Source organism: Sturnira hondurensis, unplaced genomic scaffold, assembly GCF_014824575.4.
Source record: "Sturnira hondurensis isolate 20B ecotype Veracruz unplaced genomic scaffold, ASM1482457v3 Scaffold0022464, whole genome shotgun sequence".
NCBI classification, from domain to species: Eukaryota; Metazoa; Chordata; class Mammalia; order Chiroptera; family Phyllostomidae; genus Sturnira; species Sturnira hondurensis.
The window spans coordinates 2,334,030-2,349,964 of record NW_028095095.1 but is presented as its reverse complement, the minus strand read 5'-3'; the positions used below and the strand labels follow the sequence as shown (position 1 = coordinate 2,349,964).

The 15,935-nt window shown below is 48.1% G+C and overlaps 1 long non-coding RNA gene and 3 other non-coding genes across 4 annotated transcripts; 2 read left to right on the top strand and 2 right to left on the bottom strand.

The window, feature by feature from the left end:
• Positions 1–50: 50 nt before the first annotated feature.
• LOC118979489 (uncharacterized) lies at positions 51–15,399 on the top strand. Its single transcript, XR_005064924.1, has 3 exons — positions 51–197; positions 2,540–2,720; positions 15,294–15,399. It is a non-coding gene; the product is annotated as an uncharacterized LOC118979489 (long non-coding RNA).
• Positions 10,001–10,072, top strand: TRNAC-GCA (transfer RNA cysteine (anticodon GCA)). Its single transcript has one exon. It is a non-coding gene; the product is annotated as a tRNA-Cys (tRNA).
• TRNAC-GCA (transfer RNA cysteine (anticodon GCA)) lies at positions 12,042–12,113 on the bottom strand. The gene has a single exon. It is a non-coding gene; the product is annotated as a tRNA-Cys (tRNA).
• TRNAC-GCA (transfer RNA cysteine (anticodon GCA)) lies at positions 12,964–13,035 on the bottom strand. The gene has a single exon. It is a non-coding gene; the product is annotated as a tRNA-Cys (tRNA).
• Positions 15,400–15,935: the final 536 nt, after the last annotated feature.

The window sequence follows — 15,935 nt, the reverse complement described above, 5'->3', positions numbered from 1 at the left end:
CCCCGAACACCCGGAGTACCCCACTCCTCACCGCCTTAGCCCCGGACCCCGCGAAGCTGCGAGGAGTGGCTGGGCGCTGTGACCCGCCAGGTGGCCAGCTTACAGTGGGCTTGCTCGAGTGTGTGCAATCCTTCCCTTTGTCCATCCATCCACCCATTCTTGCATTCAACAGTTACTGAGCGCATCCTCTATGCAAGGTGAGGATGCTCGCGTGAAACGGAACCGGCCTCTCCCAGGAGGCGCATCTGTTAAACCGACAGTAACCGATGCCCGCGGTGGGGGGAGCGTGAGGATAGCGAGTGGCCCCAGGGGTGGAGAGGGACTGCAGGCTGGCCTCGCGGGCCGAGGGTGGGAGTGGGTTGGAGTGGCTGCCAGACCCTGGCACATCCTCACATGTCCCCCTGCTCTCTCGCTACCACAGCATTGACCCCCGTGTCATATCTTGGCTGACTGCTGATCTATTTGGCTGATTGTGGTAACCTCAGAAGTTCTTGGCACCTAGTAGGCCCTCAAATAAATGTGGGGAATGAGCCCTGGCTAGTGTGGCTCAGTGGACTGAGTGCTGGCCTACGAACCTAAGGGTTTGATTTCCAGTCCGGGCACATGCCTGGGTTGTTGGGCCAGGTCCCCAGTAGGGGGCGTGTGAGAGGCAACCACACATTGATTTTTCTCTCTCCCTATCCCTCTCTCTAGAAATAAATAAATAAAATCTTTTTTTTTTTAAATGTGGGGCATGAATTAAGTTTGGACCCCGCCATTCTGTCAGGCAGGACTCTGCGGGGCCGGGGGTGGGGGGTGTCGGAGAGGACCCCGGGTGAGCAGAAGCAGCCTTAGTCCAGCTCTGGAGGAGGACCCAGCTCAGAGGAGGTAGGCCTGAGGGGCTCAACCTGCTCTGAAAGACAAAAAGCTTGCCTGGGCAGAGGAAGAGCCTGAGGCCTAGAGGGCCCTCCTCCCCGCCCCCTCTCGGTACTGGCTGTCTTCCTCTGGAGTATTTGGGGAAAGGGAATTTCTCGCCCAGCAGTCCCAGTGCTGGTCCCTGTAGTAGCCCTGGCCCACCATGGATCTGTGGGCTTGCTGCTGGTCACCTCCCAGAACCCTGGGATACAATAGTGACATTACTTTGGCCTGGCCTCCAAAGAAAGGCTCGAGAGGAGCCTACTCTCAATCACCGCCCAGCCCCACACCTGGGCAAAGCCCCTTCCTTCACACGTAGCATTTCAGGGAAGTTATACAGATGGAACTGCCAGACTCCTTCACTGTGTTCCTGCCCTCTGAGCAGGTCCCTGATGAAGGGGTTCCTGAAACCCTCTCTGACCAATGGGCTGAGAACTGCCCCATCCAACCGGATCTGTGCAGCTATGTTTTTATTTGCATCTCTACTGATCCATGGGCCCTAGAGCCACCCCAACATGTGAAACCAACCAGTCAGAATAGTGCTATTTGGACCATCACTGCAAATTTGAATTTCTCATTTGTGCCAGGGTCCAGCCTCGCAGGTCTCAGGGTCCCCGAAGGATGGACGGCCCAGGCGACAAATGAAGAGTCAGACACCTGATTGGATGCCGGAGAACAGCCAGCCTCTCTGGGTCTGACTGAACGCTAGGAGTTTGATTTAAGCTTTATTTTTAAAGAGGTTGTTACATAACGTTAAAGGAACAGGTGCATGGCATGATTAGTTAAGCAGAAAAAATCAATACAGAGGTAACTAGGAAAAGTACAGGAAATTCCATAGATTCAGTTATGTTAAACAAAGGTTGTTTTGACCAGGAGAGCCATTAATCAGACAATTAGAAATAGCTGTATGTACAGAGTTTTAAATGTCTTATTGATGAATAGATGTTTATTAAAGTTCTTAGAATTTGGCATGGGTCAAAAGGATACGCTAGACTGAACGGTGGTTATAGGAAATTTATTACAAGGCCTTTGTGGTGTCTAACTTAGCTATCTATCTTTCTGTCTAAAATATTTATTTATGTACTTAGGACTCTAACTCCTTAGCAATTGTTTCTACGTGCTTAGTTTGTAATAGTGAACCAGCTTCTGCTTCTTTACCTGTCTAATTCTATTAATATATATTCCTGTCCAAGGTGGAGGAGGGGCTGTTACTCCATCAACTTTTAGACATTCAGGGGCTACCCCATCAGGGGGAACTGTTGTTCCCTGGACAAGAAATCACTTTGTACAACTTCATTGGAATTCTGCGGATCATTGGACCTGAAATACAGGCGTCTAAAAATCCCACCACCTATTAACCGCAAAGATAGACATGCAGGGAGAGATAGACAGGAAATCTAGCCACAGTTGCCTCTGCTGTGCAATGCATCTCATCTGTCCCGATGGTGTCAAGGGACGGCTATTGGTCGGCTCCCAACACATTTGCATAAAAATATGGTACCAAATTCATCAAATTGGGTACCAGGGTGGGAACTTGCCTTATGAAGACAGCCTCCACTTTGTCTCCGTGGTTTCTTCCTGAGGCTCTTTCCCCAGTTTGCTGTCTGTTCCTCTGAGTGGAGTTTCTTCTCTTCCCACACTCCAGATTATTGTTGGCATTGAACTTCTGTTGGCAATGCCTGAGGAATCCCTGACACAGGGCTGGTGTGTGTATGTGTGACCCGCTGTTGGACGATTTGAAGAGATCGCAAGGGTTTCACACCATGGAAAAGTAACTTAAAACTCAACATCTGATCTCAGCATCCCTAAAGGCCCCGGAACCTATGGTAAGTCCTGCTTTGAGCCCGGTGTCCCGCCTACTTGCGGAGGTTGGCTTCCTCCCAGTAATCTGCTCCTATTCCTGGCTCCTTCCCACACCCCACCTTTGGTCTCAGGATCCCTTAACTTAAAAAAAAAAGGTAGTATGACTATTCAAGAAAGCCACACTTTTTTTTTTATTACGTACAGCATCTTGATACCTCTTTGACTCAACCTGCCCATCCCTGACCAGGACTGGGGTCTATTCATTGACTCTGGGTCAGCAGTTGCTAAGAGCAAAACATCCTATTTGCTGAGTGACCAGTTCTCCCAGTTTTTGACCAACCTCTTTTCTACTTCTGTACCCCCCAAGGCTTAGTGGCACCTCTGACCCATTCATGCATCCATCCCTGTCTTGGTACTTCAGTTTAAAGTGTTTATTTGGCAGTTCTGGATTTGGGCAGGAATGCAAATGGAACAAATTTTTTAAAAATTCTCAGTAATTCACATTGGTTTTTCAGCCAATTGATATTCACTGGTTTAACTTGCATCATATTTGGATTTGGCTATCATGGTCATTGCATGAATTGGCTTCCAGTGAACCAGCCAGCTACAGTTTTCCCAAACTAGCTTCCTCTGAAGATAAATGGCACTGTCCACTCTTCTATGTGAAAATGGCTGCAGTTGATTTAATTACTTAAAGTAGTTAAATATTTAAAAATACTTTCCTGATTTTCATTATTCCTTTTTATATTCAACTGGTTATTTAAAAATACCTTTCAGATTTCAAATGTACGTGTCTTTTAAAAAGTTACCTTTTGGTTATTGAGTTTCGCCTTGCAGTAAGAGGATGTAGTATGGGATGTTGATTGTTTTTGTTGAGGATTTTCTGAGTCTTGCTTTGTGGCCAAGTAGGCAATAAATGTTTGAAAATGTTCCATGTTTGCATCAAAAGTGTATATTCTAGTGTTGATTGTAGGGATCTAGTTAGGTCAACTGAATCGAGCTTATTGATTGGGTTATTTATATCGTCTATATCTTATCATTTTCTGTCTTTTTGATCTATCAGTTACTGAGAAAGATGTGTTAAAATCTATCAGGACTGTGCATGAATCAGATTTCTCTTTATATTTCTGATAATTTTTTTGCTTCAGATATTTTAAGACTGTGTATATAGTTTCCTGGGTTTATTTTATTATTATGAATACTCATTACCCTAATAATATTTTACTCTAGTCCACTTTATCTGATATTGCTACACTCACTTTATTTTGGCTAGTATTTGATATATTTTTTAATATATTTTATTGATTATGCCATTATAGTTGTTCTATTCCCCCCCTTCATTCCCCTCCACCCGCACACTCCCTCCCCCACCATTCTACCCCCCTTAGTTTATAACCACGTGTCTCAAGTTCTTTAGATTCTATATTTCCCCCACTATTCTCGCCCTCCCCCCTATCCATTTTCTGCCTACCATCTATGCTATTTTCTGTGCTTTCTCCCCCCTTCTCCTCCTCCCACCCCCCTGTTGCTAACCCTCCATGTTGCTAACCCTCCATGTGTTCTTCATTTCTATCGTTCCACTCCTGATCTAGCTGTCTTCTTGTTTTGCTTTTGTTTTAGGTGTGGTTGTTTTTTTTGTTTGTTTGTTTTAAAGATTTTATTTATTTACTTTTTTAGAGGGGAAGGAGAGAGGGAGAGAAACATCAATGTACGGTTGCCTTTTGTGCCTCCCGTGCTGGTAGTTAGCCTGCAAGGAACCGGCCTGCAACCCAGGCATGTGCCCTGACTGGGAATCGAACCGTGATTGTCTGGTTCGCAGGCCCGCGCTCAATCCACTGAGCTACGCCAGCCAGGGCTAGGTGTGGTTGTTAATAACTGTGAGTTTGCTGTCCTTTCACTGTTCATATTTTTCATCTTCTTTTTCTTATATAAGTCCCTTTAGCATTTCATATAATAAGGGCTTGGTGATGATGAACTCCTTGAACTTGACCTTATCTGAGAAGCACTTTATCTGTCCTTCCATTCTAAATTAAAGTTTTGCTGGATAAAGCAATCTTGGCTGTAGGTCTTTGGATTTCATGACTTGGAATACTTTTTTTCAGCCCCTTCTTGCCTGTAAGGCCTCTTTTGAGAAATCTGCTGACAGTCTGATGGGTACTCCTTTGTAGGTGACTGTCCCCTTATCTCTTGCTGCTTCTAGGATTCTCTCCTTCATTTTAGTCTTGGCTAATGTAATTATGATGTGCCTTGGTGTGTTCCTTCTCGGGTCCAACTTCTTTGGCACTCTCTGAGCTTCCTGGATTTCCTGGAAGTCTATTTCCTTTGCCAGACTGGGGAAGTTCTCCTTTATTATTTGTTCAAATACGTTTTCCACTTGTGGCTGTTTCTTTCCCCCTTCTGGTACCCCTATAATCCGGATGTTGGAACGTTTAAAGATGTCCTGGAGGTTCCTAAGCCTCTCCTCATTTTTTTGAATTCTCATTTCTTCATTCCTTTCTGGTCGGATGTTTCGTTCTTCCTTCTGGTCCATTCCATTGATTTGAGTCCCAGTTTCCTTTTCATCGCTATTGGTTTCCTGGACATCTCCCTTTATTTCAATTAGTTTAGCCTTCATATGTTCCTCTAATTTGTGACTATAATCTACCAGTTCTGTGAGCATCCTGATAAATAGTGTCTTGAATTGTGCTTCTGAGAGGCTGGCAATTTCTCGGTCACTTAGAGTTATTGGCTCTGGGACTTTGAGTTCTTCTTGCGCCATCTTTTGGGCTGTTCGTGCCTGTTCCGTAGCAGGATCGGAGCCCTAAAGTGTTCACTAGAGCAGGGCAACTAAGTCGCTGGGTTGTGACGTTGTATGTGGGGGCGGGGTCAAAGAGGGACAATGGCTTCCCGTCTGCCGCCTGCCGTCAGGGCTCCGCAGCCACCATCGTCACCAGGCCCACGCGTTTCGTTCCACTGCACGCGAGTGTGCCACCGCCGTCAGCCCTCCACCACTGGGTTCGCCCCCTGGGGCCTGCATGGTCCGTCTCACTGCGCGCGAATGTGTGACCGCGGTCAGTCTGCCCCACACACCGACTGGTTCCGGGCTGCCTGCGCGCCTAGGTTGGGGGATCTGTCCTGCCCCACTCTGCTTTGCTGCTGGCTCCGCCCCTCTTACCGTCCCGTTGATCGGGTTCACAGTTGTCGGACTTCCGTATAATTCCGTTTTCTGGTCTCTGGGTGTGTCCTATTTCTCCAAACCTTTGTTGTATTCAAACTTGGTTGTGGGAGAAGGCACAGTGTTTCCACCTATGCCTCCATCTTGGCGGAAGTCTGTTCGATATATTTTTATCATCCTTTTACTTTCAAACTTTCTATATATTTATGTTTCAGATGTATGTTTTTTAAGAGTAAAACTTTCCATGCTTATGTATATCGGCTATTACAAGTGTTTGCATTAGTGTTGTGGAAACGAGCGAGAAGATAAAACTATTTCTTCCGTAACACTGAGAGGCAGGGCTCAAGTGGAATATCTCTCACTATTGAGAAACAACTGTTACTGCATTTAAAATGTCACATTTTACAGGGAGGAGTGGGCAGAGCTGAGGGACGAGAGGAGGAAGGAAGAATGGATGTGGAGAATGGGGTTCTCACTTCCGGTGCTGCCCTACCGGGAACTGAGTGAAGACTTGCCTCTTAGATAGGGGAGGGGTCCCAGGAATGGAAGGGTGAACTCCTGACCAGAGAGGGGTCTCTAGTCAGCCTGTGATGGCTCTGCCAATTCCATCGGCCAGCCAGGAATACACAGAACTTCCTGTACCTTGTGGCATTTGAGGGTTATGCAGGTGAAAAAAGGAGGTTTTACTAGGCAGGAGGGTATAGCTCAGAGGTAGAGTGTTTCACTGCAGATCAGGGGGTCCCTGGTTCGAAGCAGGGTGCCCCCTGGTGGTGACCTGCTTTATTGCCAAATACCTTGATGTGTATTTATTGCCAAATGACCTTGATACCACATTCCACTAAATAGCAATGTCTTTGGTGGATTTTGTGTGCTCTGAACCCCTTTGCTCCAGGCTGGGCCATATGTATCAGTTTGGACCAATCAGAAGACAGAAACCACACAGTCCTTTAAACAGGGAAAATTTAATATAAATAGTTATTGTGCTATAAGAAGAGAGTAAATACAAAGGTTCAAAGAAAACTAAAGGTACCCCTGGGGTGAGGGACCCAAGCAAGGGCAAATTTGGAAGGGGGACCCCTCCCCAAAGCGAGGATTCAGACCTCATGGGGGGGGCAAATGTGATTGCAGCCGCCCACATTTGGGACCACCGAGTATTCCCGTCCACACCTGTCCACAGCTGTTGGGCAAACAGGAATTGGCCTTCAGGAACACAGGTGAGTCACTTGGAAGCATGAGGACTGACCTATGCAGTGTCCACACCTGGAGGGTGTGGGCACCAGACTGGGGCAGAGGCAAGCCGAGGCTGGCAGGCAGCTGCATAGAGGTAGTTGGGGTGGAGAGCAGGGGAGTGGTCAGAGGTCCAGCTGGGCCTGCGAGGCCACTGAGGGGCTTCATTCTCTGGGTGTGGGCCTGGGACAGAGCACCACCAGGTGTCCTCACACACCTGCACCACGGGTCAAGCATGCAGCAAGAGCCAGAGGATAACAGGCAAGAACAGGCAGCCAGAACTGGAAGAGAAGCCCCATTTTCCCTGCAACAGCCCTCTACCGCCCTCTACTGCCCTCTACTGCCAACTGTTAACACTGTGTTCACTTAAAGGAGAAATGCTGAATAAGTCCCATCCCAGAGCCACAATGAAAGGGTGATCTTAGAGCTGGGAGTCAATACACTGATAACCGGCACACCACGTGACTTGTATTAGCTACCAGGATGCTAGCAGATGTGCTGTGAGCCGAGCGTGGGATCTGCCCGCAGGGTTGGGTTTGCTCTCAGACACTCCTACCGCCGCCATGAGGTGTGCTTACCTTGTACGCTGCTCCCCTTCAGCCTGGGCCCCAGCGTGGGACACGGCTCTGCTCTGAGCCCAGCTCCCTGAGAGGAGCCCAGGCCAGTTAGACCTGCAGCCTGTAGCCGGCCCATCCAACCACGCCCCACCTCGATCAGCAGATTCACATTCAACCTGGAAACCCACGGGCATGAGAACAAATGTTTACTGTTGCAAGCCACCGGTTGTGGGGTGGCTTATTATGCAATTTTATCGTGAATAAGAATGACAGATACTGAAGTCAATATGTAGAAGGGGCTCCTGCTGTAACAAAAGCCTAAAATACACATGACGGCTTCGTGAGGAAGCAGTGGGTGGTGAGGAAGCTGTGACTGTCAGCTGAGAAAAATAACAAGAACAGGGAAAACAGAGGCTCTTGATAACCTGGAAGGCGGCAACTGTGCTTGAACTTGTAGAGTTGGGGGTAGGCTATTTCAAGGCAATGGAAGGTGAACTCTCGGCCGGAAGAGTGATCTCTAGTCCGTCCGTGATGGGCCTGCCAGTTCGCACAGGCTGGTCAGGAATAGATAGAATTTACAGTATGCTTTGGAGTCCTTGGGTGTGGTGACACCGGTGACATCCACTGAGGAGGCCTCTTAGAAGGGCGGGTCAGATATAGCTCAGGGGTAGAGCGTTTGACTGCAGGTCAACAGATCCCTGGTTCAAAAAGGGGTGTCCTCTGCTGGCGGCTTGTTTTATTGCTGAATATAGATGAAAGACCTCCCTGATTTTTTTTTCTTTTATTCGTATTTATTTTATGCTGAATTTACTCCCAGCCATCAGTTTTTGTTTCTTCAGTGTCTTCGGGGATGTCTTTGTCTTCCACGCAGCCTCCTCTTCTGGGTGAGGCACAACCTGCTATTTTTTCAGTAGGACCATCTCAGGGTGGTGGGGAGAGCCTGTGTGGGGGTGAATCCACCTGTGAGCTCTGTAAGTTCTGTGCTGCGTTGTGGGAGCTTCGTTCACCTGGAGGTGCTCAGAGAATCAACATCCAAACCATTAAGGTCAGCACTACTCTCTGCACTTTTAAGCACATGCAGCAAAAATGCAGCCGTCCTTTTGGGCCCCTGACCCTGTGTCCAGCCCCACTACTTGGCCCCGGGCTCACCCACCAACTCCACCCACCCTTGTAACAACAGGATGGCACACACTGCTTCCGTAAGGTGACATCCTTCAGATCCTCGGTGGCTTTTTGAATATGCCTACCCTTGGTGGCCTGGGAAGTTTTACAAGTGTTCTTGAGGTGAACACGAAGATTTGAACCTCTTGATTTGTGTGATTTGGTGGGGTTTTCTGGGTCAAGTGAATAGTGAACTATGTTCAGAGGTTACCTCTGGCTGCTTTTGGGAGGAGCAAAACCCCCCTGATTTAACTTCCTACTTAAAGTTAGCCTTATCTCCACTCTTCCTTGGTCCGTCAGTTTTTCAGGTGACTTCTGTTTTCTGGCACAAGTCATGATGCTGTCATTAATGACCTGTGTTGTTTCAGAAGTTCTTAATTAGGTGCTCTTTGAAGCTGACATTATGGGGGACCTCGCTGAATCAGGAGTTACTCAGCCTGTGCCACAATTACTAGTGACCTTACTAAAAATACTGAATTTGTAGCCAAAGATTAAAATTTTGGCTTAGTGGGACTGAGGAGGGGCCGGGGAACTTTGTTTTGGAGGAGGCACACTGCCCTGCTAGCCTGGATCCTCCCACCCAGTGATCCTAAGCGGCTTAGAAATTATTTTGGAATTTACAGCATTACAAAATCCTAAACAGCATTCTGGAGGTCAACACCATGGTCTTCAAGCTAGTGCCTTCTGCCCAGGACTGAGGGAAGCTAGGATGCTGGGCTGTAGGCATAGACCGAGGCCAGGTGTGCGGAGGTAGAAAACTCGGGAAAGGTGAGAAAGGCACAGGTGTGGTGGAGTGGTGACGTCTCACAGCTAATGACCTGACTCCATGTGTCCTAAACAAAGCATGCAACTGACGATGCAGAGGTCCCAGGTTCAAATTCAGAGGCAAGGTGGGTCACGCTGTCCCCACTTGGCTGCAGCCCTCCAGGACCTCTTCCGATCAGCTCTTTAGCCCTCACTCAGTCCCCCCACATCTCATGGGACATGCTTAGGGACTGAGGGGAGGAAGGGCACCGGTTATAAGTAGAGGTGACAATCAAGTGTGTAGGAGGTAGGGGCAGGATATGAGCTGGGCACAGTAGGAAGGACATCAGTTTGCAGGGTACATAGTGACGTGGCACTAGCAAGAACACATCTCAATGTGGTGACAGCCAGGGTGTGGCTTTGTAGGTTTAGAGTACTTATTAAGGCCAGGTAAGTAGGTGGGGGTATAGCTCAGTGGTAGAGCATTTGACTGCAGATCAAGAGGTCCCTGGTTCAAGTCCAGGTGCCCCCTACCCACATTCAGTTTTTATTGACTGGACACAATATGCTCCTTACCCTTTTCCCTCTGCATTGATTCGGCCTGCAAGGGGGAGAGAGAAGAGACGAAGGTCCAGGCGCTACCAAAAAGCCTCCCCTGACAAATCCAGTTTCTCCCTAGATAAGTGCAATTTCTCCAAGGTTGAGTCAGTTCTGCTAGGTTTGTGGTGGACATACGGTTCGTTTTTGTCCAGCATCGGATTGGAACCCTCTGAGCTCCATTCAGGAAGTCACAGTTGTCTGTCTTGGTGGCAGATGGAGCAGTGTCTCTGGCCGAGGAAAACTAACAGGCCAGGTATCTCTTCCCCTGGAATATCAAGAAAACCTCTCCCTCTCTTTCTCTCTCAGTGGGGATTAGTAATAAGGCCTTACTGGACCTGAAAAAAAAGAAAATCTATGTAGTTTGGGGGATGCTAGTCTAGGAACCCACGTCACACCATAGAAAAAGCTGACTGAATTTTGCCCGAAGTCTACTAGGGTTCACGTTGAGTTCCCATGGAACCCTAGAGGTGGCTTCAGGGTGGATGTATTTCCAGCCTGGATGGCTGATCCAAGCAGTTTAAAGAAAGCAAATAATTATTAGCTCAAGTGTCACTCTGTATGGGCTGGAAATCCAGAACTTTCTCTGACTAGACTGAGATGTGCTATTATCTCCTGTCATGGAATAACTGAAATAGCTGAAAATAAAAATAAAGGCTATCCTGGCCAGTGTGGCTCCGTTGGCTGGAGCGTCATCCTGTAACCCAAAGGCTGCGGGTTCAATTCCCAGTCCTGGTACGTGTGACCCCCCTGGTCTGGACGTGTACGATCCTCTGTCCTGGGGTGAGGCCACTAATCGATGTCTCTGTCACATCAATGTTTTTCTCTCTCCCTTCCTCTCTCCCTCTAAAAAAGCAAGTGAAAAAAAAATGTCCTCGGAAGAGTGGGACTTCACAAACTGTAATGTGGGTTTACGAGAGCATTTGGAGAGCTTAAATTATATCAAATAACCTACTCTGAGGATTCTCCCTTGTCAACCATGCCAGCTCCTTCTTCCTTTCCGAAAGCTGGACGGCCTGACTGAGGGACTTCCATTGCAAGGGATCACCTCCCACCCCCTCACTGTCTCTTCGTCTTCTAGAGTGACAGAAAGATCTCGGCTGACCCTCGGTACCGGTTACTGAGGTGAAAACTCACACACCGAAACAATTTCCAACTGGCTAATTTTTATCAAAGAACATCTAGAGAACACATGTTGGTCTGGATTCTCAAAGTATTTCCTGAAGTAGGAAGGTGTCATTTTAAGTAAGTCTGAACGTATCTTTATGATTGTACCCAATTAACATTCTACTTAAAATATCACAGCTACAGAAACCGGGATAAGCCTGTTCACTCAGTTGTTGACTTGAACCAGGATTCATAGGAGGTCAGTTCTCGAGGCATTTTGTAGCGCGAATGATCCCTTGCTGTGGTTAGTGCTACTTGGGTGGGAGAATCCAGACCCCAGTTGGAGAGGATTTGTCACGGGCGGCTTGTCCATCCAGTCAACAGTGACTCCTTTCACCAACGTGGGAAAATGCATGTGTGGGTGGAGCTTCCACATCTTTGAAAAAGCATTTTAGTGGCTCTCGTCCTTAGATAGGGACGTTGGCCCCAGCCGTTACAGCAGTGAGGATTCCCTGATTTCAGGAGCATCTGGGAGGCTCTAACTCTTAGAATCAAAACCTGATGTTCCTGGGAACTTTGAGCTGCTCAGGTTGCTGCTAGAGGTATGCAGGGGACAACTCACCTTCACAACTGCCCAGCTGGCATTTTGTGAGTCCCTCAGTATGGCCCGACTGTAGCTCTCCTGACATGCTCAGCCTCCTTCAGGACTTTACCTGCAAGTCGTGCTTGACCAGGGATGCAGGGTGGAAGGTGGGGTGTTGAAAACGACTGAAAAGACTATTCAAAAATCACACATGAGGGGGCACCCGGATTTGAACCGGGGACCTCTTGATCTGCAGTCAAATGCTCTACCCCTGAGCTATACCCCCTTAGATGGTAATACAACTTAATTGATACCTTTCATATGTGTGGTAACACTCAATTGCAAAATTAAGTGATGCTCCTCTCCACGACTGACTTTCTAGAAGCTGCCAGACCAGCTTATAATGACACCTTCCCTCAGCTCTGTAGTTTTCCCAGCCTCTGGGTGTCCCTGGGTGGGGTCATCAGAGAGGAACAAATGAGAGAAGCTGCCTGCAGGAACCCCACACCATTTCCCACTGCCTTTTCATTTTAGCCCACAAGCGGGCCAACCACCCTCGATGCTACCCACCTACCTGGACTCCCAGCCTTGCACCTTTCTTCCTTTGGTGAGGACAGAAACGGGCTCTCAGGCAGTGTCACCGAGCTCTGATAGTCAGGGCTTATAGGAAGAACATTACCGCAAAGTCCCTGTCTCCCTTGTCAGAGTGGCTAAGCCAGGCTTTTGGCCTACGAGGTTGAAGCAGGCATGTGAGTGAGCACTGGTGTGGAGAAGCCATTCCCCAGAGGGCAGTGTGGATGCTCTGGTTTGTCTCTGCAGGTCTGGGCTGCTCCGCTGTGCCACACTGTTGGGGCAGAAGGGTGAGCACCGTCAGTTAGGGCTCCCTTGACTGCTTGCTCCTGAGAAGTGCCTGAGAGTCCCTGCCTTGTCTTTGAGCACCCAACAGGGCTGAAGGAGGGAGATCTATACAGAAGGGGGAAAACACCAGACGCCAGAATGAGTACAGGGAGACGAGAGATCGGCCACCCACCCAGAAGGAACTTGGGTGAGGTGTCTTTCAAGGAGGATCGTCATGGACGTGGGTGAAAGGAAACCGGAATATGGGCAACAGCCATGAGTAGGAAAACCAATAGTGAAGGGGGCACCCGGATTTGAACCGGGGACCTCTTGATCTGCAGTCAAATGCTCTACCCCTGAGCTATACCCCCTTACCTGTAATATACCTCTAATGATATGCCTTTTCACCTGTGTTGCAACACCCATACCTGTGCACTGAGACTCCTATTAATTCTTAGAAAGTTCTGGACTTGTGAAAAAAAAAGCCTTACAGCAAAATCAGTAATTTTGGCCTCCAGAAAACTCTGCTCACAATCTTCAAGGCTCATCGTTCTCAGTATCACTTCAAAGGCACCTGTTTGGAAACTCATTGTGGACCATCCCTTCCTTCCTGTCCTGGCAAGCTCCACCCACCTTAAACTGGTCCACAGCCCTCCCCATCCCCCATCCCCCCTTCCTTTGGGGGCTCCTTGGCCCTTCTCTTCCTGTGCTCTTCCTTCCTCTACCACAGCTACTTCTTGGCTTTTGGCAGTGTCTTCACTGAACCCAGGAAGCCCAGACAAATGACTTGAGTAATTTGGCCTGAGAGGCCGAAACTCCCGTCCTGGGGCCCAGGAAGGCACCCAGCTGTTCCCAGATACCCCAGAGCAGAAGGTCAGCACAGCAGGGACTGTGTGTGGCAAGCAGGACCAGAGGTGCCTCCACTGGGCAAACACTGGCCTGTGGCCCAGCCGTGCGGACCTAGGAAGTGAGCCGAGGCGTGCCAGCTGGCAGGAACACGGAGGGCAACACGGAGATCACAGGGTAGAGAAAAGACACCCGCCCACAGGGGCTCCGGAGGCCCACCACCCTACCAGCGCTGGCCTTCAACAGCAGGGCCAGTGCAGCTACCAACTGTTCTACTTGGCTGAGGCCCCACAGGAGTGGTCAGAGCCGAGCACTTGGCTGAGCAGAGGGGTCGCTTTCTATCAGCTCTTTTCACCAGCCCCGCTGTGGTCCCATGCCAGGGCCCAGAGGGACGTGGCTTCTCAGACTCCCATGCCCCTCCCTTGGCCACCTTGCCCTGCTGTGGGAAGGCCCCTTAGTGACTGTGCTGTGTCTTCTGCCTCCCACTTCTGGGCTGCTCCTCCTCCCGGCTCACTTCACAACTGTGCAAGCTCTCATTTCTGCAATAATTCCCTTACGCAATAATGCCTGGTGGCGAGGCTTCTCCGATTGAGCACTGACCGGCACGTCTCACAGATTCATTGAATTTTTCATTCGTGTGTGAAACGTACAGAAAATTCACAGATCACAAGTGTTCAGCTCTGTGAAAATACTCCATCCAGATCGAGAAATGGAATGTGACTTGGAGGTGGATGGAAATGAGGTAAGGGGGGTACACGCTTCCTCCTCTGTGTGTACACATTTCTATAGCCCCAACCTCAGAATCATTCTAATGCTTTACATTTCCAAAAATAAAGCAACATGTATGAGGAGGTAAAAGTAAATATAAACAAAACCCAAAGCCCTAACATCGATAACATGACCGCAAAGAAGAAAACACAGTGAAAAGAAGAGATACTGAGTTACAATGAGAGATTGAACTTGACTTAGTAAAAGTTGTTTTGGTATAACTTACAAAAGCTATTTTTAAAAGATTTTATTCATGTATTTTTAGAGAGGGGAAGGGAGGGAGAAAGAGAGGGAGAGAAGTACAGTGTGTGGTTGTCCCTCATGTAGCCCCCACTGGGGACCAGGTTTGCAACCCAGGCATGTGCCCTGACTGGGAATTGAACTGGTGACCCTTTGGTTTGCAGCCCACACTCAAGTCACTGAGCTATGCCAGCCAGGTTTAAAAAGCTGTCTTTGAGTAAATGAGTACATACATTGATGTCTCCGGGATTCTGACTGAGACAGGAAGTGTGATATGGAACGGAGAAGGTCGGGGAAGCTCTGTGGAGTTGGGCTGGAATGGTAGGTAGCCGTGTGAACACACATGCCCTCACACACACACGTGTGTGTGTGTGTACACCCCCACACATATGCACATTGGTTTCCTAACTCTGTCCTCTGAAAGCGGCTAGAAGCGACGACGACTCAGGTGCAGTGAACACTCCTAATGCCCATGACGTGGTTGCTAAATACCGTTCAAAGGAACCAGGCAGCCTTGGAGAAATGGCTGATTCCAGAGCTGGGTAAGAAACGGAAAAGATGAACCATGGGACAACCTGTGCCAGAGAGTTAGTTAGAAAATGCTGAGTCTGATGGGAACGTGCCCACAGAGCACTGGGCCGGCCTGGAGAGGCTGGCTGCCGGCTAGTGCTGGGGCGACCTGAGCGTCAGAACAAACAGGACAGGAATGTGCTGTGTAACTCGTGAAACGAAAGAACCCGTGAGTCCATATGAATGAGATTTTTTTTTATTTTAGGCGGAGAAAGGGAAGCTGTTCTTTACAAAGAAGTCCAGTAAGAAATGTAAAAGGAACGACGTGAAACATAAAATCACCGTTTTATAACCATCCTTTTAGAAATTGATCGAGGTAAGAATCATTCAAACGTTGGGGAACAGAATGTAGCAAAATCTGTCAAACACCAAGTCCAACTGCATCAATAGTAGAACAAATTGACGTCATTGAATCTCGAGGTAATGTACTGAGAAGGATGTATAAAAATTTTGCTAGAATATTGAACTTTTTAGTAAAAATCTATTTCTTTCTTTTCTATCTTTTCTTTTTTTTTTTTTTTTTTTTTTGNTTGATCGAGGTAAGAATCATTCAAACGTTGGGGAACAGAATGTAGCAAAATCTGTCAAACACCAAGTCCAACTGCATCAATAGTAGAACAAATTGACGTCGTTGAATCTCGAGGTAATGTACTGAGAAGGATGTATAAAAATTTTGCTAGAATATTGAACTTTTTAGTAAAAATCTCTTTCTTTCTTTTCTATCTTTTCTTTCTTTTTTTTTTTTTTTTTTGCTGCCCTGGCTGGTGTGGCTCAGTGGATTGAGGAGCGGACTGGGGAGCAGCAGGTCTCTAGTTCGATTCCCAGTCAGGGCACAGGCCTGGGTTGC